Consider the following 12778-nt stretch of genomic DNA (forward strand, 5'->3'; position numbering starts at 1 on the left):
ATTATATTATATTATATATGTATAATATAATATATATATAATATATATATATTGATTTTGAGAGAGAGAGAGGCAGGGAGAGGAAGAGAAACATCATGTGAGAGCAAAACATTGATTGGCTGCCTCCTGCACGCTCCCTACAGGCCCCCTACTGGGGATCAAAACCCCTAACCCAGGCATGTACACTGACCTGGTGTTGAACCAGCAATGGTTTGGGAGACGCCCAACCAACTGAGCCATACTGGCCATGGCAGGTGAGGTGAATTTTATTTGTCTATGAGACATATAAGTGAAAATGTCTATAACTCCAAAGGAATCCTGGGCTAAAGATTCAGATTTGGAAATCATCATGCTACAAAGGCCTGGTAGTAAATGATATTTCCCAGGAAAAAAAGTATAAAGTGCTGGGATGGGTGTGTGAGGTCAGAAAATGTAGGAAATAACCCTCTGGAACATCTGGCAGGGAAGGAGACTTAGAAGACATCAAGAAGGGAGTGCCAGGGAGGTCAGAAAAAAACAGGGGAGCACTGCACCCTGACAACCAGAGATGAAGTGTTCCAGGAAGGAAGGAAGAGTCTGCAATACTGAACGTTTCCAAGAGGTCACATGAAATTAGGATTGAATAGCACTTACTGGATTCAGCAGGAGGGGTTGGCTAGTCACCCCAGCAAGAGCAGATCTCATGGGATGGGGGGATGGCGATCCGGTTGCTGTGGGAGAACGAGTGAAAGAGGGATACCAAGGAGGAAGTGGCCAGGTGTTGATTGTAAGTTTATAGTTTTTCTGGTAGACGCAGCTGATGGCTCCCTCTTTATATATGAGGAAACCAAGTCACAGAGAGGTGATAGGGAATATTCAGAATCATGTGAGTTATTAATTTGCATTGAAATATTAGTGTTCCCTTTATGTTGTTTAAGATATTTAGGAAAGGGAGTTAGTCAAGGTTATTTATTAAGTACAAAATGTGCCTATTTTTCTTTCCAGGAGTTTCAATTCTAAGAAATGAGAGAAAGCAGCATATTGAATAGTCACAGTGAAAGAAGCAGGTCCACAAACTTCCTGCAGGGAAGATTATAAGATACAAAACATATAGAAAATGAAGACAGAAGACTGTCAGGTGTCAACAACGTCTGGTGTGAGTGTGGTACCTGGAATCAGGTAGGGATAGTCTACAACAATATAAACTAGTCATTGTGAAACAACATGGTGCTTCCTGCCTTCAGAAGCTTTCCCCAAGTGCCACCAGGTGGGGATAATATTACAAAAGAAGTGTCCATCACAAAAGTTTCCTTTTTTTTCTTTTTCTTGTTTTTAGAAAAATAAGATGCAGTGATTGCGTTGAACTAAGTAATTATGAATATGTTTTGATTTTTTTCCTCCTCATCCCAAAATTTTAAAATGTGGTTATACTGTTTTTATATTTAATAATGAATACATACATTTTTAAAAGGGGAAATGCAGTGAGCCCCCCTCCACCCCTCCACCTCCCAAACACAGGCTATTTCTAAGGATTAACTGCAACTTTTAAAGTAAATTCTGGTCATGTTGGTGTTTCTAATCCGTGGTGGTGAGATGTGTTTATACTAGTAGATATCTGGCATTTATAAATTTGTTGATACTTAATTCATATTTGGCAAGCAATGAAGAGGCTTCTCTATGACAGTTTCTGGAATACTGAAAACCCATTTCCATACCCAAAGCAGTTTTGTTTTGTGTTGCATTTTTGTTAAAAAAAATAGTTGCACTTTTTAAAAACTTTATTTTTTCATTTGATTAAAAAAACCCCAACACAATAGGAACAAATTTCTTCAGGGATGTGTTTCCTCTCAGTCAGCCTATCCATAGTGATGCTATCAGCTAGGACTGCCTGAGGGCCTCACCTGGGCCCAATGCCTTGAGGCCACCCCCAAGGACACTTCCCTGACCAGAACCTAGTGACTCAACACTCAACTCAGCAACAACCAGGAACTTGTGAAAAGATTTACTACTCACAGGTGCTGGAGGACACACAGCACGCTCAAGGCTCTCACGATGAGTGAGGTCCAGGTTAGAGAGGAGAAGGGAGCGTGGAGACCTGGGGCTCTGCCTTAATTGGGGTACAAGGTTGGGGTGATTAGGGTTTTGTGGGTTCACTCTTCATTGGTGAATTTAAAACATTAAAGCAGGAATAAGGGCATGGAAAGTGGGGTCACTTGAGAGTTCGGCTACCGAGGTTTCCCAGGGCTTTCTAAAAGAGGAACTTCATGGGTGGGGAGCCCGATTTCTTATCTAGCTGTGCCACTAGGGACTGTGTCGTACAGTCAGCAATATGTTTATTTGAGATGGATGTCTTGGCAATTAAAAGCTTAAATGTCAGGCATTTCATACTACAGGATATTAATGTAAGAGGGATTTTATTCTCTATTTAGTTTTGTTTTTGTTATTTGTTTGTTGGTTGGTTTGCCTAAATCGTTCTTATGCAATCTAGTGTTAGGCAGAGCTGCTATTGGCCTTATGACAGTCTGAAAGGCTGATGATTATGAATAGAGTAGGGTTGGTTGGGTGGGTGGGTGGGTGGATGGGTGGGTGTTTGGGGGTTGGTAGGTTTATTTTTCCTGATATCAGCTTCTGGGTTTACAGGGATACTTTACATGAGCCACATTTGTGTAACAGTTTGAAGGAAGAACCTCTAGAGCAGTGGTTCTCAACCTTGGCTGCTCATTAGAACCACCTGGGAATCTTTTTAAAATCCTGATTTCTGGGCCTCATCCTCCGGAAATTCTGTTTCTTTGTTACTAATGTTGTGGCCTCACCCCATAACAAAGAAACAGAATGTCCAGAGGAGGAGGCCCAGACATCAGGATTTCAAAAAGATTCCCAGGTGATTCTAATGAGCAGCCAAGGTTGAGAACCACTGGTTTAATATTTCTAAGCCTACTCTTCTTGAAAACTGGATCTTTATCATCTTATAGAACTCGGGCCTTCTTATATACTTTTACCATGAAAAGTATAGTTCCAGGGAAAGTTATAAGACGGAAGATTTCATTTAGCCATTGGAATCCAATGTAAAAAAAAGTATGTTTTTTAAACTAAATCTCTTATTTAAGAAGCGCAGTTTGGAAACCCTCAGTAATCTTGTCTCTTGATAAATTCTTTCCTCGCATGATGGCATATCTGATGTGGTATCTAACTTCAAAGGTTCTTTGCTTGTTTTTTTACCATAAATAAAGTACAGAGTGCCCATGTTCCTGGCAGTGGAGGGGAAAAATTGTGCCTCCTGCAAACTTCCTTATCTAAAATGGGAACACAGACTGATATCTGGACCGGCTGTTGTTCAGCTTTGCTTGATCAAACGTAGTAATTAGGTGGAATTGGGGTAATGAGGCTACTGCAGGCCAACTGATGGACATTTTATTACGTCTAATTTTTAAAGGAAGCAGAATTATTATACAAAGCAAGTTAAGAGTTAAAATGTGGCTTTATTTTTGCAAATTTAATGAATTAATTTGGTCTTTTAGTCTCTTGTGATCTTTCTTCTGAGCTACTATCTTTAGAGCTACATATAAATGGAATCATACCTACACTCTATGTTCTTCTGTGTCTGGCTTCTTTTGCTCAGCTTAATGTTTCTGATATGCATCCATTTGTTACATGTGTCAATAGTAAGCCACGGTGTGAATATTCCACAATTTGTTTTCCAGTTTTTCTATTGACTGATATTTGTGTTATTTTCAGTTGAGCTATTATGAATAGAGCTGCTGTCAACACTCTTGTGCACATTTTTATCATTTTTTTATTGCACTTCTCTTGGACTAGGATTAGAACTAGGATTAGCACTAGGACTGGACTATAAATTAAGTGTGTGTTGTGTCATTTAACAGTCCCACCAACAATGTATGAAAATTCCAGTTGTTTTATAGCCTCACCAACATTTGGTGTTGTCACCCTCTTAAGATGTATTCATGGTTATGGGGGTGAAATGGTATTTCATTTTGTTTTTAATTTATATTTTCCTACAAATACTGATGTTGAGTATACTTTTATTTGCTTATTGACCATTTGTATTCTTCCATTGTAAAGGATCTGTTGTTCTTTGCCTATGTTTACTTGAGGCTGTTTGTATTATTATTATTGAATGGTAAGAGTTATTTGTATATTGTGGATACAAGTCCTTTGTTGGACTTGTATTAGCTACTCATTATCTTCATTATCTCAATGGAGTATTGTAATGAGTATCTGTTTTAAATTTTGATGAAGCCCAATTTCACTTTTTTCTCTTTTTTTTTTTGTTTTTTTTGTTTGTTTGTTTTGCTTTTAGGGTGAATGTTTGTGGTCTTCTGTATAAGATGTTCCCTACACCAAGGTAGTGAAAATACTATCTTATGTTTTATTCTAGAAGCTTTATTTTTTAACTTTTATATTTCGGTTTATGGTTCATCTCAACTTTTTTTTTTCCTTTTTTAAGTATGGTGTCAGGTATTACCATACAATAACAATAATACAAAGAGCGTCAAGTAAATATAGGCAAAGGACTTTAACAAAAAACATTCCACAATGAAAGAACACAAATGGTCAGTAAACAAATGAAAATACACTCATATCACCATTCATCAGGAAAATATAAAGATTCCAAATAATGACTCAGTTATTCTAGCATCCCCAGGAGGGGGAAAGATGTTTCCTTCCTCCATTGAATTGCTTTCATGCCTTTGTCAAAAACTAACTGATACTTTAACTATAATATGGGTCATTTTAAGATTTTCTATTCTTTTCCATTGATCTATATTTCTATCTTTATTCTACAATAACTCCTATTTTTCTTTCAGAACGTAACGATGTAGTACCATTGTTTTCTGACTTGTATTATTTCTGATGGGAAGTAGAGATCATTTTTATTGTTGGTCTCCTATATGTTGGTCTCCTATATGTTATATCTTCTTTTTCTAGTTTCTTTAAAGACTTCCCTGTTATACGTAATTTTCAGCAATTTGACTATGCTGTGCCAGGGGTGGGTTTGTTTTGTTTTTGTTTTTTGTTTTTTTTACGTTTAACCAGCTTCGGATTCATTAAGTGTCTTGGATCTGTGGGTTGATAATTTTCATCACATTTGTAGAAGTTGGGTCATGATTTTTTCAAATATTTCTTTCAGCCTCAGTGTCATTCTCTTTCCTCTCTTTTTAGGACTCGGATTTCGTGTGTGTAATACCACCTAATGTTAAGTGTGTGTTGTTCTTTGTCTATGTTCTTTGCCCACAGGCCACTGAGTCCTTTTTATTTCTTTTTGTTTTGTTCTATGCTTCAGTTTGAATGGGTTCCTTTAACCTGTCTGCATGTTTCCTAATCCTTTCTTCTGCATTATCTAAGATACCATTGAAAGTACATTCAGGAAATTTTTCATTTCAGATAATTGCATTTTTCTTTCAATAATGTCCATTGAGTTTAGTGTATAGTTTCCATGTCTCTGATGGAATTCCCTATCTACATTATTCCCATATCAAGGATGTAAATGATTGAGTTGATGCAGCTCCTCACAGCATCTCGAGTTCTTCATAGAGATGACTCTGATGTTTGGTTCTCATAGTAGATTGCGTGGACTGAGCAATCCACAGGTCAGAAAGGAAGGAACTATATATTATTGCCACCCACCCCCCATTTTTTTGGCTGGGGAAAGGACTATAATAAGTTATTGCTTGCTGACACCATGGTTGTATAACATCATGTTCTATTTCTTTGCCACTAGGCATATAGTACACCTACTCAGGGCCTATTTACATTATACTTTACTTTTTTTTCATTTTAACTTCAGTAAATTGAGGTCATGAAAATAAAAATAGAAAAACCCACCAACAATCCCAAAACACCATTGCCAAGCTCTCTGTTAGACCACACACTCTGGAGCCAGATAGAATTAATTCAGCTTCTGGCTGTGCCAAGCTGTAGAAGTTTTGGCAACTTACTTAACCTCTCAGTTTATTCAACTTTAAAATTGAAAAAGGACTTATGATTCCAAATATGACCTAATAAAGGGTATTAGACAGATCTTTTCACAATGAGCTACTATGATACTGTGAATGCTGTTCCTTGAGTGAAGGAAAACACATAAGGTATTTCACCCCAGCTTTCTGTTTGGGGCACTTTCCAAACTGTGGTACTTGTGAGAGTCAAACAGCGACCAATGATCCAGAAATAAACCACAGTGAAAGCAACTTCTGGCAAGCCATTTTTGTCAGTCTTTTATCCTAAACCAGTTTTTAATGGTCTTGTCTAATACATCCAGGCTCAAAAATTATATCACTAAGTCCTTTTGTAATCAATTTCTCCATAAATTACAAATTAATTAGAATTCTGTAACTTAAACAGCCTTATAGGTACTTCCCACAATATCACCAGGCTCAATAAAAATTTCTAGTTGGACTGCTCACAATAACATCTATGTTCCTTTTCATGAAACACTGAAAGCAAAAGAGAAGGAAGTTTCTCCCATAATGGGGAATTTAGAGTTTTGCTTTGGCATTATATTTGTAGGCTCTGTGAAGCCAGATTTTTATTGCTAAATCACAAGTCCTTCCCTTGATTTACTAGTAATGAATCAATATGTATTTGAAAGAGATTTTATGTGTTCCAGAAGCTTCCTTCAGAAAGCAGAAAAGTACTTCCACAGTCCTTTTCTCAGGACAACATTATAAACAACCTTGGCATAATTCCCACTATGAATACATATTCCTAGTCTTAGTGGAATAACTAGAAAGATTATTATTATAAACTCTTAAAAGGTAAAAATGTTGTTACTTTCAACTATATTTATAATGTATCTATTGGAGATATGATATTGTTTTCACTTACTTTTTTATTAGCTCTACATGAAAGGAGGCAATAAATTAAATATGGGCATGCCTCCGTGATATTGGGGATTCATTCTAGACCTGGGTAGGTGTACTATATGCCTAGTGGCAAGGAAGTAGAACATGATGTTATACACTGCAATAAAGCGAGTTGTAATATTTTAGCTGATGGAGGGCCTTGCCTTTAATATGTAAAAAACGTGAAGCGCAGTAAAACAAAGTGCAATAAAAAGAAGTATGTCTGTAGTGAAAAACCTTGGTCAAGGGCATACACCTGATAGGAAATTAACTCATTCTTCAGGTACAGGAAACTAAAACGGTAAGAGGCTTGTGTTGAGATATGTACCTCCCCATAGCCCTCTTCTCTGGGAGCTGCCTGTTAGAAGCTGTAGACCACTGCATTCAAATGCGTACCTTGTGACTTCAACACGACAGCTCACTGAACGAGGGATATGCACAAGACTTAAACTCGCAGGGGTGGGGAACCTTTCTCTGCCAAGGGCCATATGGATATTTATAACATCATTTATGGGCCATACAGAATTATCAACTTAACAATTAGCCTGCTATATTTGGTCAAACATTTCATCAACTCACACCTAATGCCTTGGCAGGGCCAGACCAAATGATTTTGCAAGCTTTATAAGGCCCATGGGCTGGAGGTTCCCCCATCCTTGACTTAAAGTATCCAATTCTCTAACCAGCGAGTGATCAGTCATATTCTCTATGCTGATTTAATTTAAATTAAGAGGTGCTGTGTGGAGAAAAGTGATATGTGCAATTGAATTATAGGCTGGCTTGAGACAGTCTTTTTATTTTTACCCAAACCCAAAGTTTTTAAGTTGCAGTTTACATTCAGTATTATTTTGGGTTAGTTTCAGGTGTACAGTGGAGTTGGACAACCGTATACTTTACACTGTGTTTCCCCAATATTTCCAGTACCCACATGGCACCATACAATTATTACAATATTATTGGTTATTGTTTATGCTGTACTTTACATTCCTGGGACTATTTTGTAACTACTGGTTTGTGCTTCTTAATCCGTTCACCTTTTTCACCCAGTACCCTAACCCCCCTCTCATTAGTCTATTCTCTATCTCTATAAATCTGTTTCAATTTTGTTTGTTCATTTATTTTGTTCTTTAGATTCTAAATACAGTATTTGTCTTTCTCTGACTGATTTACTTCACTTAGCATACTACCCTCTAGGTCCATCTATCTATACTGTCACAAATGGTAAAATTTCATTTTTTATGGCTGAGTAATATTCCATTTGGTAAATGTATTTTTATCCACTCATCTATTGATGGACACTTGGATTGCTTTCATACTTGACTATCCTATATAATAAGAGGCAAATATGCAAATCAACCAAAAAGCAGAATGACCAGTTGCTATGATGCTCACTGACCACCAGGGGGCAGATGTTCAATGCAGATGTTCCCACAGGGGGAGCACTGCTCAGCCAGAAGCCGGGCTCACAGCTGATGAATGCAATGACAGTGACACAGCCTCTCTCACCACTGCGGCAGTGCTAAGGATGCTTAGGCCCCCCGGGGGCTTAAGCCAGCAGTCAAACATTCCTTGAGGGCTCCCCGTCTGTGAGAGGGCTCAGGCCAGGCTGAGTGAACCACCCTCCCCCCCTTCCAGTGCATGAATTTCATGCACCGGTCCTCTAGTTGTAAATAATGCTACAATGAACATAAGGGTTCATATATTCTTTCAAATTAGTATTTTGTATTTCTCCAGATATGAACCCAGAAGTGGAATCTAATTTTTTGAGGACTCTACACACTGTTTTCCATAATGGCTGCACCACTTGGCATCATTACCACCAACAGTGCACAAGGGTTCCCTTTTGAGATAGTCATTTTTAGCTATCTGAATGCTGATAACTAAGCAGAGAAAATATATTTGCAGGAAGTGGAGCAGCATTTAAACACAAGCAGAGTCAAAAGACCAAAAGCTCCTTAAAAGGTGGGTGAAGAAGCCCTGGCTTCTGGTTTCTTGATTACTGGTTTCACAAGCCTATCTGTATCTCAGTTTTTATACTGTTATGCAAAGCGCTGAGGTCCCAGAAAACCTCAGGGTATTGTTCATGGATTCCAAAAAAAAAAATAACCCAGAGGACTGGCGGTAAGACAAGGTTTTATTAGGATTACGTGTGCACCAGTGGCTGCTGACTGGTGAAGTTTACCACCGTTCTGCCTGCCACTGGGGAGACAGGCTGCACAGGGGGTGGCAAGCTGGTGCTGTTGTTTTGCCACCACTTTCCTAATGCAAGGTTTATGGAGTACAGAAAACAGAAAAACAGGGCATGTAGCAGGAGGGGGCTAGGCCCCTGTGCAAGCTGTTTGAGATCAAAACACTAGCTGTTTACAATCTAGGCCAGGGTTGGGCAAACTTTTTGACCTGAGGGCCACAATGGGTTCTTAAACTGGACCGGAGGGCCGGAACAAAAGCATGGATGGAGTGTTTGTGTGAACTAATATAAATTCAAAGTAAACATCATTACATAAAAGGGTACGGTCTTTTTTTTTTTAGTTTTATTCATTTCAAACGGGCCGGATCCGTCCCGCAGGCCGTAGTTTGCCCACAACTGATCTAGGCTCACATCTAGGCTCACAGATGCCCTTCACTATGATCCCCACAGGGTGGGAGGGAGAGTTGGAGCATGGGAAAGGGCCCTTGTTCCCACTTACCATACATACACCCTTGAGGCTGCCTGTGGAATCCTTACAATTGATCTCCCTTCACTGGAACTAGCTTGAATAGCTTTCTTGCAATAAATATTCCTGACTAAGCTGCTCAACCACCTGGGCCTAATTATCCTTAAAATAAATTAGAATAAACACCTAAATTTTAAAAGTTTTTCTGGAAGTGATTATCCCAAAAAGGAAAGAGGTGGCCCATCCACTTACCTAGGTAAATTCTGTGTTCTCATTCAAAAAGAAAAATGAGCCATAATTAACCATGTGCAATAGATGAGCAGCTACGTTTCATTACTTAGCTGCCTAAGAAATCAGGGCCAAGAGACTGATACCAAGTAGCTACGAAGTTTGATATCAAATCAAACTCAATAAACTAAAATGGAGATGGAATCCGCTGTTTATTTTCAGGTAGCACATGTTAATTAGCTTTTCATTCCGTCCGAACAAGAATTATATTAAAATGTCAATGGTTCTGTTCTTCTGTCTCCTATTCCTGTCAGGACATGTGAATAATCTTTACTAACAGAGCTTTCTATGTTGACTTTCTTGATCTCATTAGGCTTAGATGTCCTCAAATGTTAATATACCAGAACAGAATTTGAAATCATTTATTTCCTTTACCTCATTGCATTTGCAAGCATTAAAAACAATCATTGTAACTGGATATTTTCAATAAGACATCCTCTGAGACTACTACATCAACTTGTTCTCAATCTAATATTATCTATTGTTTGCAAGCATTTTAAAGTTTCCAAGTCCTTTCCTATGTAGCATCTCATTTTGTCCTTGGTAGGAAAGGAATATGGATTATCCCTATTTTGCAGGTGAGGAGATAAAGGCCAGGGAAGCCCAATGCAGACTCTTGCTTCCTTTGTCAAATATTAATTGGCCCTAGAGCATGGTTCAATTTCTAGGTTCTCCGTTCTGTTCCATTGATCTATGTGTGTATTTGTATGCTAGTACCAGGCTGTTGTAATTACAATGGCATTGTAGTATAGCTTGATCTCCAGTACTGTGATACCTCCAACCTTTGTTCTCCTTTCTAAAGATTGCTAAAGCTATTTGGGGTCTTTTGGGGTTTTATATACATTTTTGGAATATTTATTCTAGATCTGTGGTATATGCCATTGGTATTTTAATAGTAATTGCATTGAATTACTAGGATTGCTTTGGGTAGTATGGACATTTTAATGATGTTCATTATTTCTATCTATAAACTTGGTATATGCTTCATGTTATTTGTATCTTCTGCAATTTCTTTCTTCAATGGATCCATAACATCTTCACCATGTGGCAGACTCCTGAGTATTGTGAGACTTATCTCCCAACCTCTGTGTCCATGTGTTCTACCAAAGCACTTTGAGCTTTTTGCTCATCAGACCTTTTTAAAATATTGCCTTCAACATATTGGTTGAAAGGAATGTCCAGACTGCCCAGTTCCCTTCTGAGTATATTGTACAGCATGTGGAAGAGTTAATACTGATCTGGAGACAGACTGTGAGATAACTAGTCAGTGTAAAGATGAATCACTTCTTCTTCCTTATGGCGATGGAAAGAATGCATTCACAAGATCCATAGCTACAAACTCTACGCTAGAGACTTTGACTGGGGCTACTACCTGGTTGGGTATATGGAAATCGATGGTGCGCGGCTACAGTGTTTTGGCCAGGTTCAAGCCTCGGACTAATGAAAGGACAGGGTCCTCTCATTGCCATGTGCAGGTCCCAGCTGGAGGGCAGGGCCCTCCCAGCACAATCATAGCCAATGGCTGTGGTTTTAAGCTTGAACCTATGTCCGAACATGTGGCCCCACGTGCCTTGTGATAGAGTTCAGGTGCATGTAGTTGAGTAGGGTTGAAACTCACGAGAATGCTGTAAACAACGTGATCACGCCCCTACTTTGCCTCGTGGCATCTGCTATAAAATAAAGACACAGCTTGTGGGCACTGGCGCTGTCTCCTCATCAGGGAGCAGCGTCCCACTGAGACCCAACTTTCATTCTCTTGTCTGTCTTTTCTCAATCCTTCACCCCCCCACTCGGGATCACCTTTGGCTGTAACAGAAGCCTACTGACATATGCCATGATCCATCCAGTTTTTGCAAATGTCAGACTTGTCTGTTAAACAGAGATATGACTGAGATCACCATCTTCACATTTTTTAAGTCTTTGAGTATTGTGATAATCTCTGTAATCTTCCCTGGGATGAATTATTATTTGACTTACTATAGTGGCAGGGGGAGGGCAGGGACATCTTCAAGGGCTTCTCTTTGCCCTTTCCTGATAAAATAGCTTGGATTCAATGGGTCAAAGAACAAGTGTGAGTTCCATTACGAATACATATTAGGGACTGGAGACATGACCACCAGGTGGGTCCATAGACCTAACAGACTCTGTGTGATGGATGTAGGTTAGAGCTCCATTTATATTGGACCCTGATGTGTCCCTATTCTAACAGGAGGTCAGGGATGGTGCTTGAGTTTCTTGGTGTCAGTGTCAACTTTAAAAATTGTGGGTAGTCTCTTTTTCATAGTTTATTTTTTTATCCTAGCATGTGGCTGCAAGGGTATTTGGGGAAAGGACAGCTAGAATCCAATATATACATTATATATACATTACTGAATGCTTTTGCCTTACTGTTGTAGGATGTTTCCTCATGCAGACCCAGCCTCCCCTTTAGTTGATGGATCCTGGGTGCAAGAACAAATTCAGAGGCAGAGACTGATAAGGGATAATGACTTTTCATTGATTTGTGACTTCAGCCTTCTGCTCATCCAATCTTGATGGCTTCTAGAGATATATGTGGTCTCAATCTAACCTTGGCCCTATCCATGCAGCTATGGAAGCTTTAGACCAGTGTAGTCCAAAGAAATATACTGTGAGCCACAGGTGTAAAAAGAAACAGATGAAATTATCCTTAAATATAAAAACCCTGGGTCCGTCACATCCACAACGACCTAATGCCCAGGCTGCATGCACAGCAGGCTCTGGTGGGTGGGGACTTGTGGCAGCAAAGACAGGGACGGGGAAGGCGGGGCCAGCACTCACCCTCACTCACAACCGCACACATGCACAGACACACATAGCACCCACCAGCTCACAGCCTTTTCTCCCTTTCCCTCCCTCGCAGCTCACTCTCGGAGCCTCTCTCAGAATGAAGAAACAAAACAGACTGGGCCTGAAGAGGCCTGGATGGAAGGGAGGGTGGGAGGAGGGTGGCGTGGCCCCCATTGGCCCCGCCCCCTC

Source organism: Myotis nattereri (genome assembly GCF_964212035.1).
Source record: "Myotis nattereri genome assembly, chromosome: 4".
In the NCBI taxonomy this organism is placed as follows: Eukaryota; Metazoa; Chordata; class Mammalia; order Chiroptera; family Vespertilionidae; genus Myotis; species Myotis nattereri.